Here is a 13,942-nt window from a genome sequence, read left to right as displayed (position 1 = left end):
TTTAATCACTCAGAATATTCTGAATAAATGAGGACATAATAATTTATTCGATTCCCCCTATTGTTGGATATTTATGTTACTCTTAGGGGTTTTTTTGTTATCATAAATAATGTTGCAATAAAATATTGGAGGATATAAATATTGGCCTGAATTTTGTTTGTTTTTCCTTGAGGCCAATTTTGGGCTAACTGGTTCAAGGAGTATGAATATTTAAAGCCATACTGGCAAATATTTATTATTCAGTCTTGACACACATTTATTTCAACTTTCGGACTTGTCCTTATGATTTAGCATTTGTTATTAGGAGGATTTTTTTGTCTCTAAAATGTCATTAGACTCATATATCGGGGAGTTCATTAGTACTACTGAGATATGTGTGTGCATGCACCTGGCTGTGGGTGCAGGTGTGCATGTAATGATAAATCTGTGTTTGTGACACTGTTTTTCATGAGGCATTGGTTCTGTGAGGTGTTAAAGCATGTGGTGAGGGGTGAAAATGATTTGTTCTCAAATAATGCATGAGCACTCTTCTCCTTGCTATTTATAATGTCTGCACCAAACTATTCACCCATGGCTGACACCAGCTCCAAACGAACATCAGAGAATTATGTGGAACCATTTAAGTCAGATTCCCTGGTTTTGCACCAGCAAACAGCTGTGCCACAGGGATGGCAACCTGAAATCCTGGTCTTTCAAATACAGGGTCTTTTTCAGAGTCTATGGGAAGTTGGGTGGCAAAGGAAAGTTTCGATGCTCTCTGGCTCATCTTTTCTGGGTCGAGATCTAGGATGATAATGGATGAGAGTGAAGCCTACTGTCAACCTTCAAGGTCAGAGAAGGGAGTGTGGTCCACGGAGATTAACTGGCTCAAATCTCGAGGGTCTGGGGGCTCTTGTTGAGATGCAGAGACAATCAGTGTGTCCTCTTCGTATTCCTTCTCACATATTAGCTGGGAAAGAACCTCCCCCTGAGGTAAAACAGGTATTAAGCAGTGGTTTCACTCTTTTCCCACATGGGAGGAGGAATTTTCATCCTATGCAGATAGGAGAGAAGAGAGGATGCTGTCTGTTAATTAGAGAAGTTTTTTTTTTTTTTAATTTAGTAATATTTTTACCCCTTTGTGGTTCTCTGGAGTAACATAGTTTTATATATATATATATAATTTGATATAAGCATGTGCAGATCTCTATTATAGTACAGTGTTTAGAAAAGGTGGCTGTTGGCAGCTATGATATTCTTATGTGTTTCCTTGGGGAATCAATTGGAGGCATTGTTCTCGATTATTTACAAAAGTTTTCCATTGATGGTTACTGCCAAGAAGTGAAGGACATAATTATTTACCAAGAAGACCTATTAAATACTTGTGGCATCTATTGTTTTACATGCCCTCAAAGGAAAAGATGACTGTTCACTAATTTAATATGGTACCCATTATTTAAAAACCCATAAAATTAATCAGATCTTTGTTTTAACCAGCAAACGCCTTACTTATTTAAGATACATTTACATTAGCTGCACCTGAAAAAAATATTTTTTTGCATTTCAAAATTAATTTCTAGGAAGTTCAAGCATCAGGAAATTGCCAGGAGGCTAATAGATGTGCCATAAACATGAAAACAATGATAGAAATGATGGAAAGTTCTCAGAAAAGGGAATTAGGCGCAGTAATTTAGAAGGTTCTGCTCTTCATAGGAGGAGATTAGTTTCCCTTTAACTCTCACTTTTGATCCTCGCTCTGCTTTTTTGGAGCTCCATGGAATTTGTCTGATTCATTTCCCAGGAACAGCCCTTCATGTATTTGAGAACAGCCTCATTATTTCCAAGCGTGTATAATGTTATCCCTTCACATTTGCATTCGTGTATTTCTTCTAATATCGTGTACATGTAGATATAAAATTCGTCATATATATTTGGATTTATATGCATTTTCAGCACTACATGCTATTAGAGAAATAATATCATTTTTAAGGTAATTATCTTGGAAGTAATTTTTTTCACCTTGGTCCAATCTTCCCTTTTTTCTTTTGACCCTTTCAATAATCAGGAGGACAGAGATGTATTCGCATGTTCTCACGCATTGCTGAGAGTCAAGGTGAAGTTGTCAGAGTCTAGGAGAGAGATTCTCCTAGAGGCCCTTTTTCTCTGATGGCCCCAGAAACCCAACTGCTCACCCTCCTCCTCAGTCCTGACAGCCTTCTTGACTCACGAAGTCCTCTTTCGGTGCTTGAAGACTGGCAGGACCCAGCAGCGTTATCGCCTCCCTTGGGTTCACCTAATTTTAGAAATGTCTGAATACCCAGCTTAGAGATAAATTGCAAGGCATGCTTCTGCACAAATGCTTCTACACAGGTGGGCAATTCACTTCCCAGAGACTCAGGCCGTAGTTATTGATGGTTTGGTGAAGCCCAGCCCCATCGAATAGCAGTCCAGTCTCCTCTCCTTCATCCATCGCTCCCATTTGGGTGTATACTCAACCCATTCACAGTTTTCAAACACCTCTGGATTTCATAGGACTGAAACTGGTGCTGACTTTTAAAACAGATAGCTTTTAAAGGAGATTTTAGCTCCTGCCAACATTTTTGAAGTTAATACATAATATATGTAAGGCACAGGGATTTTTTTGAATAATTTATGCAGTAATATTCAAACACCTTCTCATTTGCATGAGAAGTAGAGGTCAGCCATAAGTCAAACACCTGTGAATTCAAAAATTATTAACAAGTTACTGAGGAGTTCCCTTTGTGGCCCAGCGGAAACCAATCCGACTAGGAACCATGAGGTTGCAGGTTCGATCCCTGGCCTCGCTCAATGGGTTAAGGATCTGGTGTTGCCATGAGCCGTGGTGTAGGTCGCAGACACGGCTCGGATATGGCGTTGCTGTGGCTGTGGTGTAGGCTGGCAGCTGTAGCTCTGATTCGACCTCTCACCGGGGAACCTCCATACGCATAAATAATAAATAAATAAATAAATAAATAAATAAATAAGTTACTGAGAGAAGACACATTTACATTCTGAGAAATGAAACTTAAAGGATCAGATTGTTTGGGTCAATTTTATGTAATTGCAATTATCACTGCAATCTTATAAGTCACTCTTACACACAAAATATTGAGAAGGCTGAATATGTACCCAAATTTAAGAGAAGCAAAAGGACACTTGTGTAAGGATGTAGCAACCTCGTAGCCTGAATGTCAACTTCCTTACTGACTCTTGAATATATGATTTTTAGTGGTAAGTTAATTCTCCTAACTTTTGGGGACGATTGAGGAACTCTTCAAGATATCTCAACCTTGTTCCTAGGAGTCTGGGAATCATGAAAGAGGCTCCTTTTCAAAGAGGCTAAGACCACAGGCCATGGAACAGGAGTGCTTGAATTCAAGTCCTGGTTCTGTTACCCCTTAGTTGTGAGTCTTTGAACAATTAGCTCATCCTCACATTCACCTAAAAAATGGTGCTAATAATAGTCCCTCTCACAGGATTTTGTTATGAGAAGTTGAAGAATTGATACTTGTAAATTATTTATAAGATTGCCTGTAGTTAGTACTAAATAGACATTTACAGAATAAAATAAAAATGAGAAACCTGTGAGACTCTTTTCTGTCTCAAAAAAGCCTCAAGTATGATGATCTGATGCTTTCTCTTGCTATCATAAAGCTACTTTTTCTAGGTTTATATTTAAGTTGGCAAATACGATTTATTGTAAGACATTCGCCACTGGGTTGTATCCACTGGGAAAAAGCCACTCTCTTGGTCTCATTATTACATTGAGGAAGAAACTGACACAGAAGAGACTCAATGGACTGTGCTCAAAAGAGCTATGGTTTGTCTCAGAGACACCAGTGTATGTGCTTGAAAAGTAGAGACTAATGTAATGCCTGCTGAGTATTTGGGGAGGGAGGAGACTTAATGGTGCCAGTACCCAATCGGACTATTTTTAACTGATTATTTGAACAAACTAAGTAACTAAATTGACCCAGTTATTTGGGGGAAATGTAGATAACTAATTTCAGAGAATGAGTTAGCATCAGTACCACAACAGGGTTGGAAATCGATGAAAAACTGTAATTGCAATGTAAGGATAACCTGACCCCCTTGCTGTACAGTGGGAAAAGAAAAAAAAAAAAAAAAAAAAAAAAAGAAGAAATTCTGAAGTCAAATCCTGTCTTGAATTTCTAGAGTAGTAGTTTCCCAAGGTTTGGGAGTTTCTAATGATCTAGCTCTACAATAAAAATAGAAATTCAACCTTTGAGAAAGATATGAGAATCTGGGGGAAATGTATGCTGCACATCTGAGGTGTAAGGAAAAGCTATTGGAGATAGTGTTTACTTAGCATTTTCTGCCTAAAACATTGATTTTAAATGATCTTCGCCCTCTTTCAAAGGTACCTGCACTTAGAGGAGTTGTCTGTCGTGGTGATGACCTAAGCCTTTTTACCACCTCTTGGCAAGTAAGGAGTTTTTCTTCTTCGAAAGGTCTAAAGAGTCCCATTTTTAAAATTAAGCATATTTTATCAGCTTTGAAAAATACTACACTTAAGAGAAATGAGTGAAGTCAGAGAGAGAGAGAGAGAGAAAAAAAAAAAAAAGAAACAAGAAACATAACAAAGTAACTTCATTTATACCAAAACCCAAACAAGCACCAACAAGAGACCAATGAATTTAACTCTACTCTTCACAATGACCATACTAGGAATGGGATATGGAATAATTAAGAAACTAACAAGAATTAGTACTATAGTCTACTAATTCTGGCCCTGAAAAAATATCTTCTAATGCAGTCAAGGAAGCTAGCATACAAAATTAAAGTATCAAAAAAAAAAAAAACCCACAAAAAACAAGTATTGGGGAAATAAAAAATAAAATAAAAAGCCCCCCCAAAACCCAAAATTAATGTACCATGTATATTATTATACATGCGTAATAAAACTACATACCAGGAAAACACAGAGAACCAAGGTGGGGGGGGCAGTATTTGATCTGGGCCTTATAGGGTGATGTATATCAAAAATAGGTAGAAAAACGGAAGAGTATGTTCAAAGGATAGAAATGCAAAGAACACTGGGCATTTGTGAATAAGATTTGGCTGTTTTTAGAGAAGGCAGAGGCTGGGGGGTTAATGGAATATGGGGCTGATAAGGTAGGATGGAGTTTGGGTATAAATGGCTATGTACTGCCATATCAGGGAGTTTGAAACTTACCTTAGAGGCAGTGGGAAGGACACGGAAGTTTCTTACTATATAATAACTTATTTGGTAGGAAAAAACCCCTCAAGTTGTAGCAAATTACTGGCATTTTCGCTATAATACCCCTCAGACATTTAAGGTAGCTATGTTTGTTTCAGTAAAATAGTTTTCTTTTTTTAATTTAAATTGCCAAAGAGAATGACAGGGTATTTTTTTGCAGAGTGCATTTGTCAAGATCATTTAAGATCATTTTACACATGTGTAAATATAGATTTTTTTTTTCTCTGCACAATACTAAGAAAAATGATGTTGACAGTTTTCTAATTTAAAAACGTATGTTAGGAGTTCCCATGGTGGTGCAGCAGAAATGAATCCGACGAGGAACCATGGGGTTGCGCGTTCAGTCCCTGGCCTCAGTGGGTTAAGGATCCGGCTTTGCCATGAACTGTGGTGTCATTTGTGGACGTGGCTCAGATCCCATGTTGCTGTGGCTGTGGTGTAGGCTGGCTGCTATAGCTCTGATTTGACCCCTAGCCTAGGAACCTCCATATGCCACTGGTGCAGCCCTAAAAAGCAATAAAATAAAATAAAATAAAGTAAAATAAAATAAAATAAATGTTAAGTTCAGATATATTCAAGGACATCTTCTGCTTAACTTTAAAATGTTTTTTCCAGAGGTGTTGTTTATCTACCCTTGCCAAATCTCTTAGAACTCTAGCACAAGAAAAATGATAATTCATCTCCTTTGTATTGACTATTGTGCTAACACCTCGACAATTCTGCTTGCATCATTTGATTTTAGCAAACCATGATCAGTAAAGGACTAGTAGTGCTATATGTAGATTTCTGTTAATTACAGGATATCGGGGTATCAGATTCTAGGCTAAGCAAGTATCTTGTGATTTGAATGCACAGTATGACTCAGAAAAAATGCAGAAGAAAAGGTAATTAGTGAATTAATTTTTCCTCTGAAATATTTTGATCAGTTTTTTCAAGATATAGCTTACACACACAATAAAATCCACTAAGTTTAAGTTCATGGTTAGAAGAGTTAAAAAATCCATGCTCTTGTGTAACCACCATCTAAAATCAACATAGATAACTTTTGAATCATCCCAAATCATTCTCTCATGTACCCTTTCAATTTTATTTCTACTTTTAGCTCTAGTCAACCACTGATAACTAATCACTGTAGATTAAATTTGCCTTTTATAGAATTCCCTTTAAATAGAACCATAGAATGCATATGCTTTTGTGTCTAGCTTCTTTTATGTGCCATATTTTTGAGACTTATCCATGTATGAATCAATAACTTGTTTATATTTATCGTTGGGTAGTATTCAAGTGTATGGATATACCAAAATTTGTCTATCTATTCACTTATTGATAGATATGTGGGTTTTTTCAAGCTTACCAATACAAATAAGCCTGCTATGAACGTGCACATTTAATTCTTCATGTGCACAAGGTTTCATTTGTCTTGAGTGAATATCCAGTAATGGAATTGCTGTATCATCTGGTGTTTGTTTAATTTCATGAAAAACTGTCAAACTGTTTTCTAAAGTAGTTATACCAAACTACTGTATGACCCAGCAATCCTGCTCTTGTGCATATATCTGGACAAAACTTTCCTTGAAAAAGACCCATGCACCCGTATGTTCATTGCAGCCCTATTCACAATAGCCAAGACATGGAAACAACCTAAATGTCCATCAACAGATGAATGGATTAAGAAGATGTGGTACACATACACAGTGGAATACCCCTCAGCCATAAAAATTAACAAAATGATGCCATTTGCGGCAACATGGATGGAACTAGAGACTCTCATACTAAGATACACAAATACCGTATGATATCACTTATATCTGGAATCTAATATACGGCACAAATGAACCTTTCCACAGAAAAGAAACTCAAAGACTTGTAGAACAGACTCGTGGTTGCCAAGGGAGAGGGGGAGGGGAAGGGAGTGGGATGGACTGGGAGTTTGGGGTTAGTAGATGCAAACTTTTGCATTTGGAGTGGATAAGCAACAAGATCCTGCTGTATAGCACAGGGAACTATATCCAGTCACTTGTGATGGAGCATGATGGAGGATAATGTGAGAAAAAGGAAGTGTGTGTGTGAGAGAGAGAGAGAGAGAGAGAGAGAGAGAGAGAGACTGGGTCACTTTGCTGTACCGTAGAAAATTGACAGAACACTATAAATCAACTATAATGAAAAAAATAAAAATCATTAATTAAAAAATGAAACACACACAGATGTAGTGGTTACACCATTTTAGACTTTCAGGAGTCTATGAGCGTTCCAGCTGTCCCAGCTCCTTCGCAATATTTGCAATTTCAATACATTCAATGTGAGTTATGCTAATGTGTGGTGACATCGTGATTTTTTTTGCTTTTTAGGGCCACACGTGTAGCATATGGAAGTTCCCAGGCTAGGAGTCAAATCAGAGCTACAGATATCAGCCTGCGCCACAGCCACAGCAACACCAGATTTGAGCCACGTCTGCAACTTACACCACAGCTCACAGCAATTCTGAACCCTTAACCCACTGAGCAAGGCTGGGAATGGAACCCGCATGCTAATCAGGTTCGTTTCCACGGAGCCACAAGGGGAACTCCTTATTGTGCTTTTAATTTACATTTCTCTAAAGGCAAATAATATTGAGCATGTTTTCAAATACTTGTTGGTCATTTATATTTGCCTGCTTTTCAGTTACGTGGTATGCCATTACATATAAATATATTTTTTTTTCCCTGCTAACATACTGAACTACCTCCAGTGATTTTCCAATATTAACTCACATATGCATTCCTGAGATTAACCTCATTTAGTTATAATTTATCCTTTCGTAAGTAGTATAATTTTATTTGCATATATTTTTAAAAGATATTTTCTTCTATGTTTAAGAGAAGTAATAATCTGAAGTTTGCTTAAAATATCTTTTTTGATTTTGTTATTGTAATAATACTGGCTTTTGATCTATCTCTAGTTTAGACCTATTGCTAAGGTACTTCCTTGCAGAGTTTCTTTTGAATGTCCAGGTGTTTAAGAAGGATGCTACTTTTGGCTAGTATGAACTCAATGTCTCCCAGATCCACACAAGCTCTTGCTCAGATCTCAGCACACAGGTTGCTTTTTTGTCCTGAGCTGTGGCTTCTTAACTATGCATTATGACTTTTCATTCAGCAGGAGTGGAGGAGGCCTCTGTGGGTATTTCTGGAACTTTGGCACTGTAGTGCTTGCCACTCTGCAGTTCTGCTCTTCAAGTTCCAGTCACCCAGGAGTTCTCACTGCGGTGCACTAAGATTGCAGGTGTCTCTGCAGCACCAGGACACAGGGTCGATCTGCAGGTTCTATCTCCAGCCCCACATAGTGGGTTAAAGGATCTGGCATCGCCACAGCTGCAGTGTAGGTTGCAACTGCGGCTCGGATCTGATCCCTGGCTGGGAACTCCATATGCAACAGGGTGGCAAAAAAAAAAAAAAAAAAAATCCAGTCATCCAGCTCACTAGACTCAGATTTCTTTCTTCTCTCAGCGAGACATCTGTGTTTTGCTGAGGGATCCCTCTCCCTGCACTAGGTAGAAGGTTGGGAAAGTTGTAGGGCCGCCCCATTTGTTTCTCTTTCTTTAGGAGTCAGCCTCCTCTGCTGCCTCTTGTCTAATGTCTGAACGTATTTGGTCCAGTTTTCTAGTAGTTTACTTGTGAGGAGTAAGTCCACTTTCCTTTCCTCTGTCATGATCAGAGGCAGAAATCCAGTGCCGTGCTGTTTCTTGTTGTTGAAAACCCATCGAGCTAAGTCCAGTGTCTGAGCCTGCACTCTTCGGAGAGAGTGAACAGAACACTACATGAATGAATAAAGCACTGGGTCCTTCTTCTAGTTGAGGAGCAGTATGTGCCTTCTTCTTTGAAAGAGGCCAGAAATAGGCCTTCATTCATCGATTGAACAGTCACTGGATCCAAAACCAATTTGGTCAAATGACAAGGCTTAGAAACATGAGTGAGGTCTCCTAAGAACTTTGTTTAAAGATCCAGGTATTTTCTACAAAATGATGAAGGAGTGGATATACACACACACGTGTAAGTACATATATGTGAGTGTATGTATATGTTTGTATTTGTGATTTTATATATGTATAAACATATATATATAATCTAGTAATTCACTTTATTTGAACACCATTTTTTTTCCCATTTCAGAAATAGTTCATGAATAAAAACCTGGAAAACTCATCTATTTGGATTTTTGCAATACAATTTCATATAATTTTAATAGTAGGCCTAGTTAGGAGTGGGGAGAGGAACTGAGGTCAGTGTCCTCTAAAAGAGAAATACTGACACATTATTTTATGGGCTCAGAATATCAACATTTCAGTGGATGCAGTCAGATATTGTAAAGATGAAACTAATGAGTCACATCATGAGGGGATGTATTTTAAAATCTTGATTTTGGAGTTCCCATTGTGGCTCAGTGGAAACGAATCTGACTAGCATCCATGAGGATGCAGATTCGATCCCTGCCCTTGCTCAGTGGGTTAAGGATCCAGCATTGCCTTGAGCTGTGGTGTAGGTTGCAGATGTGGTTCAGATCCCACATGGCTGAGGCTGTGGCATAGGCCAGTGGCTATAGCTCCAATTCGACCCGTAGCCTAGGAACCTCCATATGCTGCAGGTGCGTCCCTAAAAAGACATAAGACAATAAATTAAATAAAATAAAATCCTAATTTTGAATTATGATGAGAATTTGTACTACTTTTCCATACCAGTTTATCTATTCCCTTTCATGACTAAGTAATAAGCAGTTACAGAATGACAGCTCAAAGTTAGAGTCTAGCACTGAGCCATAAACTACTGAAGCAAACGGGCCTTTTAGGAGTCAGACTATTAACTTTGGCCTCTGTTCAACAGAGTATACCAACCACTAGTTATTTTATATGTTCCTGGCATTGAGGTATAATGAGAATGTCATTTGAAAATTGTTAATGTTCTTTTTTTCTTTTTCTTTTTGAATATAAGGCCTTTACCCTAGTTCCCCAGGGGTGGACATTGCCTGGGACTGGATTAGGAATTTACAGTGTATAATACAAAGAAAAGACCTAGCTAATATTCCCCTTCTGATGTTCAAAGTAAAATTATGCCATATGTTATTCTTTCAGATCTTACCACAGCCATGCAAAAGAGTTTTCCAACTTCCTTTATCCTTTCCTTTGGCAAATTAAGACTAGGTTTGGGAGTTCCTGTTGTGACTCAGCAGAAATGAATCTCACTAGCATCCATGAGGATGTAGGTTCAATCCCTGGCCTTGCTCAGTGGGTTAAGGATCTGGCATTGCCATGAGCTGTGGTGTAGGTCTCAGATGAAGCTCAGATTCCGCATTGCTGTGGCTATGGTGTAGGCCAGCAGGTACAGCTCCAGTTCAACCCCTAGCCTGGGAACCTCTATATGCCACAAGTGTGGCCCTAAAAAAGACAAAAAGAAAAAAAAAAAGAAAAAAAGAAAAAAACAACCTAGGTTTGAAGGACTCTGTTCACAGTTTTCTCTAACAGTGTAAAGAAGACACCTCTTCCTTCTACGAGGGCCTTTCTCTGATAGAAGGAGGATATGACATAAGGGAAATAGAAGAAATCTCTCCCCTCAAGGCTGGCCCAGGTATTTGCATGAAGAAGCTTAGAAAGAGAGGAAAAGCTACCAAAGCATTTGGAAATGTATGTCTCAGTTTCCTTTTTGTGTTTAAACTTGGGGGCTTACTAAATTAAGGGGGCTCAAGAAAGTTAGAGCTCTTGACTTAGTGCTTGCTTGGGTCTCCTGGAGGAGGCTACACACCTTAATCTTGGTGTGTACTATTGATCAGATGGATATCTTGAAGATTACACACCCTGGGCTGAAAGTCAGGACTCCTGCAAGAGGCAAGGTGATCCCAACAGCATAGGATGGAGCAGACAGCTCAGCCTGGGGCCAGGTGGAGGGGGAGCTTTCGACTCGGGAGGTGTATGTCGCCTTGGAGACTGAAAACAGAGTTGGTAACAGTGAGATGGCTGATGCTCCCTATGATGCTTCTAGAGCCAAAAGGTGGAGTCATGAGCGACTGACTAAACGGCAGCAAAGAAGGCCAATAGGGCTCCTAGTGCCAAGGTCAACAGAGGCCATGGCCTTGAGCACAGTGGACAACAGGGAGCACACATCTGTGGACGAGCATGAAGTCATTTCTACCAAGGCCCTGGGGACCACAATGACCACAAGGACATGTGTGCTCGACACACCATCTTTCTCTACTTGGGCAGGTTCCTTAGAGAGGAAGTTGGAGGAGGAGAACATTAGAGACACTGACAATTTTGATCCAGAGAAGAGGAACCCTATGCAGATTTAATCCTTAATCTTTGGCTTTAATCAAGATTGAAGAGTTAATTTCCCCCTCACTCACTAGGGCATCAAGCACAGGGATTATTTGTGGAGAGGAATTTGTTTGAACAAAATGAAACAGCTTCATTTCCTCTGCATGTTTAGCCTGAGTTTAGAAAATCGCTTTAATTAATGGTTTCCAATTGTGATGTTAAGTTTTATTTTTTATTTTTTATTTATTTATTTTTTTGTCTTTTGTCTTTTTGTTGTTGTTGTTGTTGTTGATATTTCTTGGGCCGCTCCCGCGGCATATGGAGGTTCCCAGGCTAGGGGTTGAATCGGAGCTGTAGCCACCGGCCTACGCCAGAGCCACAGCAACGCGGGATCCAAGCCGCGTCTGCAACCTACACCACAGCTCACGGCAACGCCGGATCGTTAACCCACTGAGCAAGGGCAGGGACCGAACCCGCAACCTCATGGTTCCTAGTCGGATTCGTTAACCACTGCGCCACGACGGGAACTCCAGTGATGTTAAGTTTTAGACAAATTATTTCCATTCATCTGAATCAGTTTCCATTGGAAACGGAAATCCAAGATGCAGAGGTCTGTGTGAAGTACCGTGCAGGACCAGCCCATACATGCTCGAGTGCTGCCTTTCTGACCCCTCCTCTCTCTGTTCCACCCATTCCCCAGTCATACTCACCGCTCCATCCAAATGAGTCTCAGAAATGGTTTTTACTGAGGCAGGAAATAGGAGGTACACGTTTTTCAACGTGCACTCTACCCAGCAACCACTAATGGCTCAAAATTGTAGGAGAGAAAAAATTTATTTTGTAGTTCTGTACCATGAGGAAGATGTGGTCTCTGCTTTCACGTGAATAATCAAGACTCTAAGTCACATGGAGAAGCTAATAAACCGTAGAGTGTGTGATGCAGAATGTGTAACTGCGGAGTAAACAAACGCTACAGAAGTTCACGTAAGGAAGAGAAAACTGGGGCCTGGGAGCATCAAAGAAGTGTTCCTCAAGCATACGGTCCTGGGAGTTCCTGTCGTGGCTCAGTGGTTAACGAATCCAACTAGGAATCATGAGGCTGCGGGTTCGATCCCTGGCCCCGCTTAGTGGGTTGAGGATCCGGTGTTGCCATGAGCTGTGGTGTAGGTCGCAGTCATGGCTCGGATCTGGAGTGGCTGTGGCTGTGGGGTAGGCCGATGGCTACAGCTCCGATTTGACCCCTAGCCTGGGAACCTCCATGTGCTGTGGGAGAGGTCCTGGAAAAGACTAAAAGACCAAAAAAAAAAAAAAAAAACAAAGTAGAATACGGTCCTATAGGTGCACTGTAGAGGCAATTTGGAGAGATGGGAAGATAAAGGAGGGGATTCGGATTGCGAGCAGCTCTCAAATCCCCAAGTATGTTGGAATAAGCCAAGGATGCATGCACAAATAGAATAAAGAGCATGCAAAAATTCAAATTCAAACCTCAGTCTGCCACTCACCAATTGTTTGAACTTGGATGAGGGACCTTGGCTCTTTAAATCTATTTCCGCCTCTGTGACACAGAGGATGATAATAACCCATTGTTAGTATTTTTGAGGATTAAGTGAAATAAGTTAGAAGGTACTGAGTACCTGGTACCTAGCTCAACAATGTAATTTAGCTCTATTTCCTTCCTGGTCATCACTGCCTTTCGCTTCCTTTGACTCAGAAAGCAGTTCTTACAGAAGGTTTTCTTCCACATAGTCTTTCTAGTCCATCATTTCTTTGTATGACACCCTTCCAATTCCTATTATGTTAAAAATGCAGAAAGGTTCATTTAAAATACATGCTTTAAAGGAATCACAAAAAATTGTCTTTAACTGCCATAGATTTAAATAAAGGTAATATTTCACATTTCACAAACTCTAAACTCCAAATAAAATATGCTTTCTCGTGACTAGAATAGCTAAAATGATTGCATGTACTAGAGACTTTGTGTTAAGGAAATTACATTTTCTTATTGTCTGTGAATATAATTATTATATTTTGTGGGCTATTTTCTGTTCACAACTGCACAGTGTAGTGTATGGGGGTTTAGGTACAGAGTCATTTTGCTTTGGGGCTCTTGTTGTTAGACTGTCCGGGCAGAGAAACCTGAGCTCAGCTGTTCCAGTGTTTGCGTTTCTTCTTCCTTCCTAGCCCTCAGGCTGAAGTGGAGGTAGGGAATTTGACATGTGAAATTAATGAATTTGCTGAGATCAGATTATTATTAATTGGATGATGTAATTCCACATGATCAAATTTTCTGCTGGAAATAAGGGTCTGTCTGCATTCTGAACACCCGTACGGCAGTCCTTTATGGTAAAATCATGTTTCCTGTATGATTTCAAGAATGACCACAGAAAATTTAGTGACTCGCCAAGAAAACCATCAGTTTA

General features: G+C 39.6%; 1 protein-coding gene across 27 annotated transcripts in view; it reads left to right on the top strand.

Moving 5' to 3' along the window:
* ARHGAP24 (Rho GTPase activating protein 24) overlaps positions 1–13,942 on the top strand; it is an 826,886-nt gene that overhangs the window by 212,653 nt on the left and 600,291 nt on the right. The gene's annotated exons all lie outside the window — the stretch shown is intronic.

This window comes from Sus scrofa, chromosome 8, assembly GCF_054392235.1.
Source record: "Sus scrofa isolate SSC_HxYL_T2T_F1_AM1 chromosome 8, Sscrofa_HxYL_maternal_Yorkshire_Landrace_v2.0, whole genome shotgun sequence".
In the NCBI taxonomy this organism is placed as follows: Eukaryota; Metazoa; Chordata; class Mammalia; order Artiodactyla; family Suidae; genus Sus; species Sus scrofa.
This window is presented reverse-complemented; position numbering and strand designations above follow the sequence as displayed.